The sequence below is a fragment of the Mustela putorius genome, unplaced genomic scaffold (genome assembly GCF_011764305.1).
Source record: "Mustela putorius furo isolate JIRA1106 unplaced genomic scaffold, ASM1176430v1.1 tig00003845_pilon_pilon_pilon, whole genome shotgun sequence".
NCBI lineage: Eukaryota > Metazoa > Chordata > Mammalia > Carnivora > Mustelidae > Mustela > Mustela putorius.
Window position 1 is genome coordinate 50,278,136 of NW_025421998.1, and position 16,425 is coordinate 50,294,560.

Sequence of the window (16,425 nt, forward strand, 5' to 3'; positions counted from 1 at the left end):
GCTGGGGGTTGGTTGCTATTGGGGATGCCAACTAGACATGAGTAGAAGCTTTCCTGTTTGCTCTATAGACAAAGCCTGTATTCTCTACCAGTTATGCCCCGTGCAAAGTTGGAATAATAATCTAATAAATGTCATCGTTAGATACAAGTCTTATTTATTAGCTTCTACCACGTGTGTTAGTTCAACAAGTATTTACTGAGCTGTTTTATACTGTGTAGTTTGCCATCTAAGTACTTCCTCCTATATGTAGCTAATTAAAGTGATCCCTCACTTTGCTTGTGGGATATCCTAGCAGGTGTACTGAAGGACTTGGTGGTTTGGGGTTGTTGGTCAAAGATCCCAGAGATGCAGCTCCATGTCTTGGGATGCAGTGTGCCACGTTGGAATCCCATTATGCTTGGTCTACAAATGTTCCTGAGCCCAGCCTTTCGCATGTTTTGACACCCTGCAGGGATCAAGTCCACGTGGAAGGTTTTACTCTCTCTTGCTTTCATAACACACTGATTTTTACTGAAATTTCTCTCTGTTGTTCTTTATAAAGCATCCATGCTGGGGGATTTTACTTTTTCTTCTGATGTCTTAAGAATCAAGGCAGCAGAGCCCAGGGGGCAGACGGTCTGGATGCTATGTGTGGTTTTGTCATTCCCACACCGGTACTGCCTCTTGCTTGTTGTAGTTCCTACAGGTGATGTTCTGGTTTTTTGCCTGTCTCATGTTTTTGAAGAGTTTGTACAAAGGGTATTATTTTGTTTAATTTGGTTATTAGTTGGGTATTGGTCATACTAGTCATTGCCCAATGCAGGTGGGGTATCAGGGAGTGGTCCCCAGAGGGCACCATGAGCCTGCTGTCCTGATGGCCATCAGTACGAAGAGGGATACCCAGGAGGGAAGCCAGTGGAGGGCAACATGGAAACAGGGCCCCATTTTGTTGGTAGGTCTAGAAAAGCTGCATTTTTTCTTTTTTTGAGTCTCAAATCTTTTTAATCTTCATTAATTAATTTGAAAGATGACACATGATCATATTTCATCATTTTTACTTGCATTCTTCTTAGTAGCTTTGAACATTTTTCCATGTATTTTTTGGATTTTCTTCCTCTGTTTTGAATTCGTTTGTGCCCATTGCATATGTTTCCTTTAGACTTTATTTTTAATTGATTTCAAGAGCTTTTTGTATATTATTGAAATTGTATTTTATCACAGTTATATATATATAACATTAAATTGACCATGTTCATCCTTCTACAATGTACACTTCAGTGTCATTAAGTGCATTCACATTATTATTGCACAACCATTTGCCACTGTGTCTCCAGAACTTTTTCATCATCCCAAAGTAGGGAAAAAAAACAAAACCCAGCCATGATGAGAAGCCACAAAGTTGGTGCAGTGTCTTATTGTATCTGTGGCGTACAGGCCCAAGGACCTTGGCAAGGGGAGTGCTAACCTTCTCTCCTTTCATACAACAGTAGGAAAACTGGTTGAGTGATATAATCCTCTCATTGTTTTTCTGGATCCAAAGCTTCCTTGATTATTGCTACTTCACTTTAAGAGATGTATTCATACATTAAATAAACGGTGAAAAGCTGTCCTCATAGGACCATCTCACTGAGCAAATTCTGTTTTGTTGAGTCTTTATAGTTCTTACACTTTTTATTTAATCTACTGGTGTTTGATGTTTTCTTTGCTTGCCAATGTGGTATTTCCAGCTGTGCATGGAAATTAATTTTCTGTTTGAATAGACAATTCCAGGAAACTATCTATTAGGGTTATAGGAGGCAAAGAGAATGTTGTTTTACAATTTTTTTTTCCCTTGGCATTCTTGGCATTATAAGGGGAGTAAAAAGGTTGATGTTAAGAGTCCATGGTTGGCAGTTTATTTTCTGTTTTTAACTAATGTTATATAAGTAAAATAAATTTTGTCATGGATCACAAAGGTGGTCAATAATAGAATGTGTTTGGCACTGAGAACTTATCCTCCATTTAACAAAAGCAGTTCTAAATAGATCTTCCATGAACTCTAAAACCTTTCTTGGGGCAAGAGACCTCTATTTCTATCTGACTCATTCTGTGGAATCTCAAAATCTGAGGTCCATAGAATCCTATCCAAAACCCCAGGGGCCAGGTGTGTTTTGGAGTTGAGGATTTATCAGATTTTTAAAAGGTATATGGAACATAATTCCTGTGTTAATGTCATGTCACTTTTTTTTTAAGATTTCTATTATTTATGAGAGAGAGAGTGTGCATGAGCAGTGGGGGAAAGGCAGAGGGAGAGGGCAAAGCAGACTCCCCACTGAAGTGGGGCTGATCCCAGGACCCTGAGATCATGACCTGAGCCCAAGCAGATGCTTAACTGACTGTGTCATGTCACTTTTAATGGATTTGGGACAGTTCCTCATAATAAAATCATTTAATGTTTATTTCTGTAGTGAAATTCGTGGATAAGAATACTAAATGAGATAAAGATAATAAATAGCTTCCTATTTGTTGAGGCAGGTTTGTGTTGCCAGATGAACTTCGAGTTGCTGTCAAATGAATTATGAAAAATTTTTGTTCTTTATTATCGTGGATAAGGGACAAATAAAATTTTACTTCTATTTTAGGGACTTCCAACTGCTGTGGTTCGAAGTGGTATGGCTCCATGCTCCAGCCATGCCTGCTTCTCCTCTGCTCCACTCAAGATCTGGACTTAGTATTCTCAATATTACAGATATTTTTGTTTCTGGGGCTCTGTTCCTATTATTTAGTGATTCTTTTGCTGTATTTAATCTCTTGTTTTTCAGCAGTTCTATGCCTGGGTTATGATCCTGAATATCTAGTTTGTTTGCCATCATGGTAAATGTCTCCTCTCACCCTTTATGAATATACATGTATATATGTGTGTGTCTCTTTCTATATGTATACATATATATGTATGTGTATACATTTATATGTCTATATGCGTGTGTGTGTGTGTGTGTGTTCTTCATTGTTTTTATTCTTCTGCACTGGTTATTTTCAGTACTTGAAGTGCCTTTTCCTCTACTCCCATTGAATTTATCCTGTACCGCATCATTGACTAAGCCAATTTACTTTCTTCTTCTGTTATATTCTCTGTCTTCCCTTAGAGCTTTGTATCTACCTTTGTTCTATATGCAATATGTTGCTCCTTAATTATTACAATAATTATCTCTCTCATCTTAGACTGTAAGGCTTCTGGGTGCAACACCTCTTGGTATGTCTACTGCCTTACACAGTACTTGGCACAGCACAGATTCCAAGATTTTTCATCCCCAAATAAACAGAAGATGTGTATTTGGAGGTGATCGGGTGAGAATGGGGACTAGGGAGAAAGGGATGTGCAGTGGAAATAAATTCGTGAGGGGGACCTGGGGAGCTTAGTCAGCTAAGTGTCTGACTCTTGATTTTGGTTCAGGTCATGATCTCGGGGTTGTGAGACCAAGTCTGGTGTCAGACTCTGTGCTGGGGATGGAGCCTGCTTGGGATTCTCTCTGCCCCTCCCTCCAAATTCGTGCTATCTCCCTTTCTCTTTCTCTCTCTCTCTCACTTTCTAAAAAGAAAGATAGAAAGAAATTTGTGAACAAGACAGAGTAGTTTAGAGTAGCAATGCTTATGTTTATCTAAAATGAACACAAGGAGTAGAAAACTAAAAGATTTATATAGTTTGGGGAATTGGGAAAACTTCAGGAAGGAGTTGAAGCTGGAGACAAACCTTGGCAGGGGGATGGAATTGAGGTAGGCAAAGAAGAGTGCACAGTGCTTTCCAGAGAAGGTGGGTGCATTGTGGAAGGGATGGGTCTGGATAAGTGGGAAAAGATAGTTAAGTTTTTGGCCAGTTACAATATAAGTTCTAAATTAGGAGAGTGGTAGAAGGAACAGGTCAGGAGGGCAAGTAGGGCTGGATTATATAGAACAATATATTGTAAGAAAAATAATTGGATCTATTTAGAGTAAGATGTCTTTGTGAATAGTAATAGAACAGGAATGATATGTTAAAAACAATTCTGAAAATAAACGTGTCCACAGCATTTCCAGTGATGTGGAACTGAAGGATGAGGAGGGGGCTGGTTTACATCCTTGTGCTGAAAACCAGAAGGAGGTCATAAAGACCTGAATTAAGATGATGGGAATGAGACTGCGAATTGAGAAAAAGGAGTGTGACGTTTGAAAAGTAAAACCGTGATGTGATGGTTAATCTGACATCAATTTGGCTAGGCCACTGGGTACCAAGATTGTTGGTCAAACATTACTCTGGTGTTTCTGTAAGGGTAACATTTCTGTTACTCTGTTCTGTTCTGAGAGTAACATTTAAATTTGTAGACTGAATGAAGCAGATTGAGCCTCCACAATGTGGGTGGACCTCATCTAATTCATTGAAGACCTGAATAGAACATGGGGCTGACCTCCCTCAAATAAGGGAGAATTCTGCCCTGCAGCCTTTGAACTAGAACCTTTTTTCTTCCTGGTTCTTCTGAAGTCTGCTGACTTTTAGCTTCAAGCTCAGGCACCAGCTCTGCTGATGACGGACTTACCAGCCTCCGTATTGCGTGAGCTGGTTCCTTATAATAAGTCTCTGTTTCTTGGAGAACTCTGACTAATACACGTAGGCTAGGGAGACCGACTGGATCCAGATGCTACAGGTGAGGGAGGAATTAAAGATGATTTAAGATTTGGGGCTGAGAATTCTGGAGGATCATACTAGTAGCAACAGGGGAAGTTAGAACTGGAACAGGCAGTCAATTCTGAGAGAGCCTATGTTCGGTTTTGGTTTTGTTGACTCTGAAGTGGTATGGGAGATTCCAGTGAAATTATCTGAAGCGCTTGTAGTAAGGTAGGTAGCTTGGGTGGGTTGGGCGGAGTTTGGCAACTTGGAATCCTGGACAAGTCCGTGAACAGAGGTCACCTGGCAGAACAGAGCCCACAGGGGAGTGAGAGAGAGGAGCAGAGGGTCAGGTGGGAAGTAGGAACCTAGAGAAGATAGAAGAGTCTGTACACAAAAACCTAGTTGGTGACAGAGTTCACTCTTGACATGGGTTTGTCGGTCTCCTGTGTGAGTGTAAGTTCCACGAAGGCAGTGGTTTCCCTGCTCTTATTTCCCCAGTTCTAAATGTTGTGCTTTGGATTTGTGAGATCTCTAGGTGATTACTTCACTTTTATTTTTCACCTTAAATGAAAAATGAAACAGAAATTAGGATTTTTTTGCTCTAATCTTGACTTGGCATTTAAGTAGACATATAGAATCCAGTTTCTCATTTTAATTCCTAGGACTTTGATTTCTTTTTCCAAAAAAAATGAAGGTTGGTTTAAGGACTTTTAGGACTTTTTTTTTTTACAGCTGAAAAATTCTGGGAAAAGTATGTACATGTCAAAAAGTTGTTCTAAGCTGCAGAAGTGGCCTTGGGTAAATTCATAAAATAAATTTTATAGCAAGTCTTTCTCATCACTTTTTGGGAAGTTTTTATTAATTTAATATTAATCAGAATATTTTAACATATTAAATAAATTGAATTTTTTATGTAACTTTGTCTAAAAGCATCTTTGAACTGACACATTTCCTCCTAAATATTAAAAGTGTGTTTAAAAATCTCTTTATAGAGGGCCTAATCCTATTTTATATAGCTTTAAATTAACATAGCTATAAAAAAAAACAGAAAATGAAAACACACAAGCAGAATTTTTCCTTAAACTCCTAGGCTGTAAAGAAATTTCAGTTTTTTTTTTTTTTTAAAGATTTTATTTATTTACTTGACAGAGAGAGATCACAAGTAGGCAGAGAGGCAGGCAGAGAGAGAGAGAGGAGGAAGCAGGCTCCCTGTGGAGCAGAGAGCCCGATGCGGGACTAGATCCCAGGACCCTGAGATCATGACCTGAGTCAAAGGCAGCAGCTTAACCACCTGAGCCACCCAGGCACCCAAGAAATTTCAGTTCTTATGGCATTTTTACTCTATTACACAGTCTTCTAACTTTTAAAATCTTCTCATAGAATCAACTTATTAAATGAGAAGAATCACTGATTACGACCCTGGAGGATTACCACGCCTTACACAGCATTCTACTGCACCTCCTCATATGTTTCTGGATGTGTGCTATAATTTCATAAAATCTCATAATACCTGTTCTTAATCAGTTTTGGGTATTTGATCAATGTGTGATATTTACATTGTAGTTTATATCCTTTAACAATTTTTTGACTGTACAATTTGAAATATAATGAATTTCTAAGAAGTTTAAAAAATATGATCTTTCTATTTAAAAATGTACAGCGTGTATGTTGATATAATATATGTGATACAGAAACTATTGAACAGATGGGGAATAGGTGCCATAAGCTTTAATCCAAAGGCATTAAAATACTAACATAAGTAAGATGTTTTCTTTATTAAATGGAACTTGTGCCCCCAGGATAAGCATTGTGAGTTAGATATGGTTTGTAATTCTAATTGTCTGCCTTCATCCTTTCTGGTATGTAAGGCCACGCTGTCTGTGGTCATTCTTTCTCAGTGACCGTCTCTGTGCAAATTCCATCTGAAGACAAACCATAATCTCACAAAACAAACTGAGGGTTGCTGGGGGAGGGAGGTAGGGAGAGGGTGTTGGGTTATGGACATTGGGGAGGGTATGTGCTATGGTGAGTGCTGTGAAATGTGTAAGCCTGATGATTCACAGACCTATACTTCTAGGGCAAATAATATATTATATGTTAATAAAAATAATTAATAAGAAAAAAATTCCATCTGAAAATAACCTGCCTTTAACTAACAAAGTGCTGATTCTTTTTGGTATTTAATGTCTCTTTTGTTTGCTTTGCTCTTCTTAATTGAGGACAGTTAATAGATGTGAATTCTCTCAGGAAATAGACAATGTAACAACAATAAACAGATATGTAATTTTCTGATACAGTTCCTCTACCTACAAAGTAATATCTAGAAATATTGCCTAATTCCAGTATGATACTTGAAAATTATTTATTTTTACTTCCCAGAGATCCCAAATTTCTAGATTTCTTATGAAGGTGAGTAATTTATCCTTGAATTTATTTTACTTTTGTGTATATTTATATGCAAATCACTTAGTCATTCTTGTTGGTCAGCTGACATCTTAGTTGTTTGTGTTGTGTATGGGCATGAAGATCTGCTCTTGCTGTTTGCTCTGTGGTCAGGTATAGAAGAGATTAAAAAGTAAAAAATATATATTTGGGAACATAAAAAAGCATTAGCAAAACTTTTGTGACATCTCTGCTCCATTTATAGGTCACACTAATGACTGCTTTGCTTCTCAGTAATTTTCCATTTGTAACATTTTATACCTGGATACACAAATGTAATGCAATTGAACAAGAAAACAATTATCTGTCTGGTGGAAATAATGTACTTATCTCATTGAAACAATTGACTTGTTTAAAAATACACAGAAGTTCTGCTCAGACTGCGGTTACCTGTAATTTGTAGAGAATTTCCAGGAAGAATTAAAATCCTCTGATATAATGGGATCAGCTATTGAATCCATTGGTTGTGAAGGATAAATTTCCATTCAGAATTTCCCTGCCATGTAAACCTCTATTTGGAATCATTTTGGTTTTGAGAGCTTTTTTCAGTGATCTCTGAGTTTTGGCTGGATCCCTGGAAAACTGCATGCAAAGGCTGTATCTTCCAGTGAAAGCTTCATGTTGACTTGTGGGTTCTGTGTCAGTGGAACGTTTCAGCACTTTTTGGCCTGGCTCAAATGTTTCTTGGCATTTTCTGAGGAGTTTGGCCCATACCATCTATACGATCACACTGGATTCTGGATAAACTCTTAAAGCCATCATTCATCTGCAAGCTAATTTTGGATTTTATTGGGTTTTGGAAGTGGACTAATACCATTAGGCAATTGAGGATTCAATATTTTGAATAATATTTCCAAGGACATACCTACTTTAAAAATAATACAAGAAAAGACTACTTTTCCCTTAGTACAGTACTAACTCTTCTTGTATCTGATCTTCTCACAGAGGTCAATGTCCTGTTTTAATTTCTTAGTATATTATTTTCTCTCTTCACCAGTTTCTGAAGTTACTGTAGATCAACATTTTCTTCTTTCTGAAAGAGAGGTTTCTCTGGCTCTGGGTTGACTTCAGTCTTAGGATGTGGGACTGATGTGGGTTTTCATTTTTCACATTGAAAGTACTGCCAAAGCTAGTTAATTTTAGTTGTAACATCACAGAATGTTGGTGCCCATAGGTGCCATGAAGATGGCCTTGTCCGGTCCTCTCATTTTACACTCAGGAGCTGGGCCCAGTTACTTAGTTGGCACAGGAAGCTTTGGCTGGAACTTATGACCACTTTATAGCAGAGCTGGTCTATGGGACCATTTCTCTGCCCCAAGTAATGCTTAGGATCTGCCCCTGTTCCTGTCTCAGATTTTGTATCTTTAGGTAGTTTTCCTTAATGCTTTTAAAATAAGTCCATACTTCCTGTGAATTTGGAAGACCAGCCAAATAAATAAATAAATAAATAGATAGATAGATAAAATAAAATAAAATTTTGTTTTACATTTGGTTGGGATTTCAAAGTGTTATATACTATGCCGTTTGCTTCACATTTGGAACCATCAAGAAATAAACGTAGGATAGAGAAAGGGGACAAAATTACTGCCTTCTTACGAATAATGCTGGACTTTGGGCCATATGTTGGACTCAAGGCTGCAGCTGGCTTCCCGAGCCTCCCACAGCTCTGTACGGAACTTAGACACCCAGTCACAGATGGAGAAGTGTGGAGCGCAGGTCCCTGTCCTACCCCTATGCAGGACCACTCTCAGGAAGGGCCATCCGGGGCTGCACCTCTGAGAGACCGCACTGGAAGCCAAGGCCTGCCACCAGGGTTCTTTCCGAGGACTCTGGCCAATGAGAGCAGCCCTCTATTGATACATAGGAAGCCCCTCTTTTCAAGTAGGTCACTTTCTGGTGTCATTGTCTTGTCTTCTTTTTTTCTTGCCTTTCCATTCCTGCCTCCCGTTCTGATACCAGTGTTGTTTACATTTTTCCTTCTGCATCATGAGTCATGCCCCCCGTTATTCTCCTGAATAGAGTTGAAAAAGCAAGGGTAGTGAATTCAGCCTAGGAAAATGACCATTTTCATTTGAGTAAAATAAATGGGAATTAAGCAGGGCTGGTGAGAGTGCTTTAAACATATGCTCAGAATATTCTCAATAACGGGAAATGAAGAACTCTTCTCTGTCATCACCAGGGTATTCTTCTGATATTTTTAAGAGAAAGCTGGGGGAAGACTTTCACCTGTCAATTTGCTGTTTTTGCTTAAGCTCTGCAGCATGCACCATTATATTTTAATAAATTCATTCCCATGTATCTATAGGCAGAGTCAAATGATCTTATTTTGTTTTGCTTTTGTCTTCTTCCAGGTCTGAATTGAGTAAAATTTCAAGTCACAGATCTGTCTTGGCATTTTTAGTTGAGTTTTAGTTTTATGTAGGTTAAGTAGCTACTAGATTTCATGACTCCCCCTCCCCCAGATATTTGTTAAGTGATCATCTCTTCTTTACCTTATACATTAACAGTTTAAGTAGTTACCTGCGGCAGCCTAGAGAACCTGTAACAGTATCCTTCCTATTAAGGGATTTTTTTCCTTTAGGATTTCTTGCCTTGTAAAACATGTTGCACCTGTGTGTAGACACTGACTCCATTCAGAGGTCAATTAAATGTAATCAAACATGGTAATGTTCTGGACACTTGCAGATTCCCCCCCAGTATGATGCCCACTTGGCTTTAGCTTCCTTTCAGTGGGTTGGAGGGCATTTAGATAAAAAGGTACTGAATGGCAGAGTGGATTTCAGATTTTAAGTTTTATGATGTTAAGATTTAAGATGTTTCGGTGCCTTCTTGGCATTGAGACCATCACCTGTAAAATTAATTGTTTCTGAAGAAGTGGTCGAACAGACATTGTGTGAATCACCCACTCAGTGGGCCTGGCAAGTTTCTGTTACAGTGAGAACTGAGAAGTTGGGACACAGGGAGTAGGACCGAGATAGTCATGGTGCACAATGGGAGGCATTGGGCCAGAGGAGTCTCACAGTGGAGACCAAAGGACCTGACTTGAAACTCAGTTCCACCAACTGACTTTCACAATGTCTCTGCTGCAGTTTGTTCATCTGCACAATGGGCATACTAATTAATGCTGTCGCCTTCAAAAGTCTGGTGAGCATTAAGTGAAATAAATACCTGGAAGGCACTTTAGAGCAGTGTCTGAAACATCATATGTGCTTTATATTATCTTAGCTGTTGAATGGTCTTCACATTCCTAATTGGGCTAGTGGATCAGTGTTTACCTGTATTTTTAAGAGTTTTTCTTAGAACACTGTTTTTTAGGAAAACTGGACTACAAAGATCTTCTGTGAGGTAGTTGGGTATTTTCAAGGAATGCAGAATAATCTACTACCCAGGGGGCATAAAATACCCCAGGGAGAAAAATTTTCTAATACAGTGTGTATGTGTTTGTGTATATGATGTGTTATATGGACATGTCATGTAAAAAATAGAGAAGGAAGAGTTTTGGGGGAACCTAAAAGTTTTACTGTAGTTTATATAATAATTAACTTGGCTACATCAATATCAGGAAAATAATTAGAATAACAGATTATGTTGAGTGCCTAAAGAAATATGTTTGACAACTTTTAATTTTCTTTCCTCCTACACACCACTTCCTAGTTTGTTTCTGGCACACCAGATGTGTCTCAACACAGTGGCTGATCCTGGTAGAGTTGTGTGAACACCCGTGGCATAACAAATTTTCTCATTTTTATTCCATTTAATGAAACTGAAATGAGAAGGAGCACTGTATGTTGCAAATGATGCTATACAGATTTAAGGTGTAGCTTGCCCTTTCTCCAGACCTCTGCATCAGTGTCTCCTTTTTCTTTTTCAGTGTTCCTTTTTAAAGCTAATATTAAAGTTTGTATGCAAATGATGAATGTACACAAACAAAGCTGATTGTAACCCTGCTTTTTGTTGTTAGACACCAGTGGGCTACTGTTGGTGCAAAGGAGTTAAGAGGGATTGACTGGTGGGGGAAAGTGAAAAAAAATTAGTCATGGGGAAATTTTATTTTGTCTTTTTACTCTCTTTCCTGTTTTCTAGCTTCTTTGAATGGACCAATTAACTAGAGTTTTTTTAGCTTAAACTCAGCTTTAGTCCTTGATCTCCATGGAACGAATACTTTCCATAGGCATTTTTATTTTGTCTTTCATTTACTTACTGTAGTAATTTTCCCATTATTTTTAGCCTTTTCTCCATTTAAATGCCAGGGCATGTACTACATTTCAGAAGCTGTAATTTTCTTTCAGAGAAATTAATTTTGTTTTTAGCTTTGGCCTTATATGTGATCCTTGTGTCTTCTAGTTTTGAACGTCTACCAATAATTTATCTAACCATTAAAAAAATGTTTAATTATAGAATAAATAATATTACCAACAGAAGGGAGATATTTCTCACCATACCAATCTGTGCAGTTTGCTTCCTTTTGGTTTCATGTCATATTCAGCTTCAATTTAAAATGCCCATGGGCGCCTGGGTGGCTCAGTGGGTTAAGCCACTGCCTTTGGCTCAGATCATGATCTCGGGGTCCTGGGATCGAGTCCTGCATCAGGTTCTTTGCTCAGCAGGGAGCCTGTTTCCCTCTCTCTTACTCTCTCTCTGCCTGCCTCTCCATCTACTTGTGATCTCTCTCTGCCAAATAAATAAATAAAATCTTAAAAAAAAAAGAAAAAAAATAAATTGCCCTTTTCATGTATTATACTCTTTAATGAATGGTTTCCATGAGTGGTTTTCCGATAATCAGTAGTTGACTTAATCATTCCTCTGATGTTAAAGATTTAGACTTATAATGTTTTGCTACTATAAATTACGTCACCACAAAAATCTGTTCAAATATTCCCTTTTTTGGTGGGTGGTTGTTTATTCGATTTAAGCTTTCTGGCTTGACATTATGATGTTAAAAGTTTCAAATAATTTCATGGGTCAAACGATGTGACTTTTAAAAAGATGCCTTTTGAAGTATTTTGTCAAGTGCTTTCTACTGTAAATTGCCAACTGTAATGTATGGGCTTATCAGTTTTATTTTTCTAAGAATTAGGACAGTGTTGTATAACTTGGATAATTCTATTCTTAGACTTTATATTTGTTAGTTAAATGTAAAATGGTATTTCAGCATTGCCTTAATTTGCCTCACTTTGGTAAATAAAATGCTTGAATGCTCTCTTTTTTTTAATGTGCACTTAATAATTTGATTCCCATGTGTATGTCCATGTTATTTCTTTATTTTTCTTTTTTATTTTGTTTTTCTGTCAGATTGTTTATCCCCTCTTTTAACATAGAAAAAAACCTTTGATATCTTGTATTTATAAATATTTCTGCAATATGTTATTTTCCTTTTACCACAACTATTACTTTTCTTAGTAAAAGTTAAAGATTAAACTGTTACAAAAATTTTACATCTTTTTCTTTTTTTTGACTCAAGGTTTAGAAAGCTATTATTCTTTCAAAAATACTCAATTTTATTTCTTGCTAATTTTTATAAACAAGATCATATATTTATACATATATATACAGTCACACACATACAAAATGAAAGAGGAGACATATTATGCATGTGTACATATGTACATATGTATGTATATATTTTTTAAAGACTTATTTTTTAAAGACAGAGATCATATATACATACATATGTATGTATATATGTATATATTTTTTAAAGACTTATTTTTTAAAGACAGAGATCACAAGTAGGCAGAGAGGCAGGCAGAGAGAAAGGGGGGAAGCAGGCTCCCCACTGAGCAGAGAGCTCAGTGCGGGGTTTGATCCCAGGACCCTGAAATCATGATCTGAGCCGAAGGCAGAAGCTTTAATCCACTGAGTCACCCAGGTGCCCCACATTTGTATTATATTACATGGTATAAATTTTGACCCATTTTCCCCCCAAATCACCAACTGGTTTTCTCATTATCATTTATTAAGTACTTCTCCCACTCCTTATTGTTTTGAATTTCCTTTTTATTATATTCATATATATTATTAGATATTTTATACTGGACTTTATATTCTTATTTGTTGATATATTTCAAAATAAGTATCAAAGCCATATTATTTAAACTATTAACACTTTAGGGCCTCTGGGGTGTCTCAGTTGACTATGCCTCTAACTCTTGATTTTGGCTCAGGTCATGATCTCAGGGTTGTTAGATCAAGCCCTCCTTGGGGTGTGCCCTCTGCTTGGAGTCTGCTTGAGATTGTCTTTCTCCCCCTCCCTCTGTACACCCCACCTGTCCTTGTGCTTGCATGCTCTCACTCTCTCTCTCTTGAAAAAAAAAATACTGTGGCTTTATAATAAGTTTCAAATGTAGTGGGCTCTGACCTTTTTTTAAAGAAATCATGGAGCATCTATGATATACCAGAAAAAGTGTGGAAAGAGAAATAAAAATTACCTAGTTTCCCCATCCCTGGTAATCAAAGTCTTTCCAGGAAAACAGACATGAGAAAAAACCCTCAGACACATTTATAAAGTGATAAAAACCATAAAAGAGAGGTGAATACAAGACTTTGGTAGCACAGAGGAGAGTAGTATATTTTCACCTGTTTATTTTTAAAACTAATGAAAGTTTTATTTAGTAATTGTTATTGTATGTCTATAAAATAACTTGAGAACATTTGATTTTTTAATCTTATAATCTCATTTAGGATTATTGTCTGTATATTATTTATTTCTCAATTAAGTTCTATAGTTTTCCTTAATATGAAATATTTCTCAGATGAATTTCAAGTTCATCACGTACATGTTATGAATATTATTGTGATAGTCTCCATGTAATTCTGCCTTTGATTTATTTCTTTTAAAAAAGCATCTGTTTTTGGTTTAGCACTCAAGGAAAAATTGGAACACATACTCCTTATTCTTCTGGGGGGCTCTCAAACATTCATTGATAATACTTCTGAGATTTGATTGGATTTAGCATACACTTAAAACAAATGTAGATGGGTTATTGATGTTAATTTTTGAAACTGATGATAGGTCATTGAGAAATTCTTGAACCAAGGAAACATGATTGAAAACCTTTTGAAAACCTGATTGAAATTGTAGAAAACAATCCGTGTTCTATAGCCATGGAAACTTCAGACTGATCATCTTTGGCATATGAATTATAGTTTCTATCACTGTAGCTGTTAATTGGTGACAAGAGGGGATAAAAGGCATTCAGGAGTTTTGGAAAATAAAACATAAACACACATCAAAGAGTAGTCATTTCTGGAACTCTATGTACATCAGTTGTTTAAACCCTCCTATTTAAATGCACAATAAAGCTCATTTCATTATTTCTGTTTTATAATGTATGCTTTATTTAAAAATATTTTTGTATTGATAGATTAGGTCAGGAATAAGCAGGACCTCAGTGACGTAAATAAACTAATCCCAATGGATGACTGTCTTTGGACTTTCTCTTTTGTGTAATTCTTTTTAATGTACGAGAACACTTTTGGCCAGGATCCCATTATAAAAAAGAAAAGAAACGTGGGGGGATAAATATTCCCAGAGAGACTCCTTGAATTTCAGCCCTTCCAGTGACATGATTATTCTTGTGGTTACACGAGATGAAAAGATAATGAAGAGTTGGTTTCTTATTTGAATCATAAAAAATAATTTAAATATACATAGGACCATTGACTTGAATAAATGGATGCCTTCTAAAAATTCTCTTTTGGGAGGCATGCTGAAATGATTTTAGTGGTCCAAGTTCTGTAACCTCAGAGCACGTTCAAATGTAGGGAGAGGAGTAGCAGACACTTGATAATAAATTTAGTCCAAGTGTTTATATTTATTTGATCTATGTACTTCTTCATTCAAAAAGATGATCTGAGACATTTTATAAGAATGTATCCAATTCAATAATGAGCAGAAGTATAAAGAAGAAATTATCAGGAGAATGAAAAGTGGGAAGTCTTAACCACAAAAAAGAAAGTAAATGTATTTATTATTCAAGTCATGTCTCTTATTACATACACATATGCACTTATTATAATTGTTAGTTATGTGTATTAAATCTTTATATTTGTGTTTGAAAAACACAGTTGAGGGCTCCTGGGTGGCTCAGTTGATAAGCATCTGCCTTCAGCTCAGGTTGTGGTCCCAGGATCCTGGGATCGAACCCCTAGTAGGTCTCCCGGCTCAGCGGGAAGCCTGCTTCTCCTTCTCCCACACTCCCTGCTTGTGTTCCCTTTCTTGCTATGCCTCTCTCTAACAAATAAATAAATATCTTTAAAAAAAAAAAGAAAGAAAGAAAAACACAGTTTAGTTGTACCATTTAGCTTTGTAGTACTTTTAAGTGATTCCCTTTAAAAGAACTAATGATTTGTCTGTGGGTGATTTCAGGTCAACCTGTGCAATTTAGTACCTAATTTAAGAGTGGAAGTATAAGGGACACCTGGGTGGCTCAGTCAGTTAAGCATCTGCCTTCAGCTCAGGTCATGATCCCAGGGTCCTGGGATTGAACCCCACACTGGGCTCTGGGAGCCTGCTTGCCTCTCCCCCCTACTTGTGCATACACTCTCTCTCTCTTAATGGATGAATAAAAAGTCTTAAAAAAAAAAAAGCGATAGGTTAAGAAATGTTTGGGAGAGAAGAGCAGGTATAATAAACATGTAGAAAAGTTACTGAATCCTCTATTTGAGATAACTTCAAATGTTTCTTAGCAGTTACTCAGATCACAACCTTTCGTATTTTCTATCTCAATGGCTAGCTCTTTCTTCTACTTTACCATCACCTGCAGGAAACAAAACAAAAAATAGCTCCCCCAATCTGAAATCATTTCTAACTTGTGTGGTAGGCTTAATCATTTGTATCAAAAGTGTCCTAGTATATCCACTGTAAGTTGTAATGAAGTCATCATTGATAACATAGAGTATGGAAAGAAAATTTAGAGAAATTTGATCTGGATGTCAATGAAAAAGAACAGAAAGTTGAATAATCGAATAGCATGAATTAATGAAAAACGAGAGACTGGAATTTACCATGTATATTATATAGCATGTAAAACCTGAGTAACAGTCTTAAAATACTGAGTCTGAAAAGGACCCTTGCCTTACTCAGATGTGCATTTTTTGTACTTGTTTTTTTAAAAAGATTATTTATTTCTTTATCTGAGACAGTGAGAGAGAGATTGAGCAAGGGTGGGGAGAGACAGAGGGAGAGGAAGAAGCAGGCTCCCCGCTGCGGCTGTGGGGCTTGTGGGTCTTGTGGGGCTTGGGCTCGATCCCAGACTCTGGGATCATGACCTGAGCTGAAGGCAGATGCTTAACCAACTGACCCATGCAGGCCCCCCTGCATTTGTTTTTTATTGTATACAACTTAATTTCCCATTAATTAAGTCCTAATCTATTGAATATGC

At 37.0% G+C, this 16,425-nt stretch overlaps 1 protein-coding gene and 1 non-coding gene across 11 annotated transcripts in view; one reads left to right on the plus strand and one right to left on the minus strand.

Moving 5' to 3' along the window:
* Window positions 1-16,425, plus strand: part of HDAC9 (histone deacetylase 9) — a 924,856-nt gene that overhangs the window by 96,144 nt on the left and 812,287 nt on the right. The window lies entirely within an intron of this gene.
* LOC123387125 lies at window positions 1,340-1,466 on the minus strand. Its single transcript, XR_006601482.1, has one exon. It is a non-coding gene; the product is annotated as a U6atac minor spliceosomal RNA (small nuclear RNA).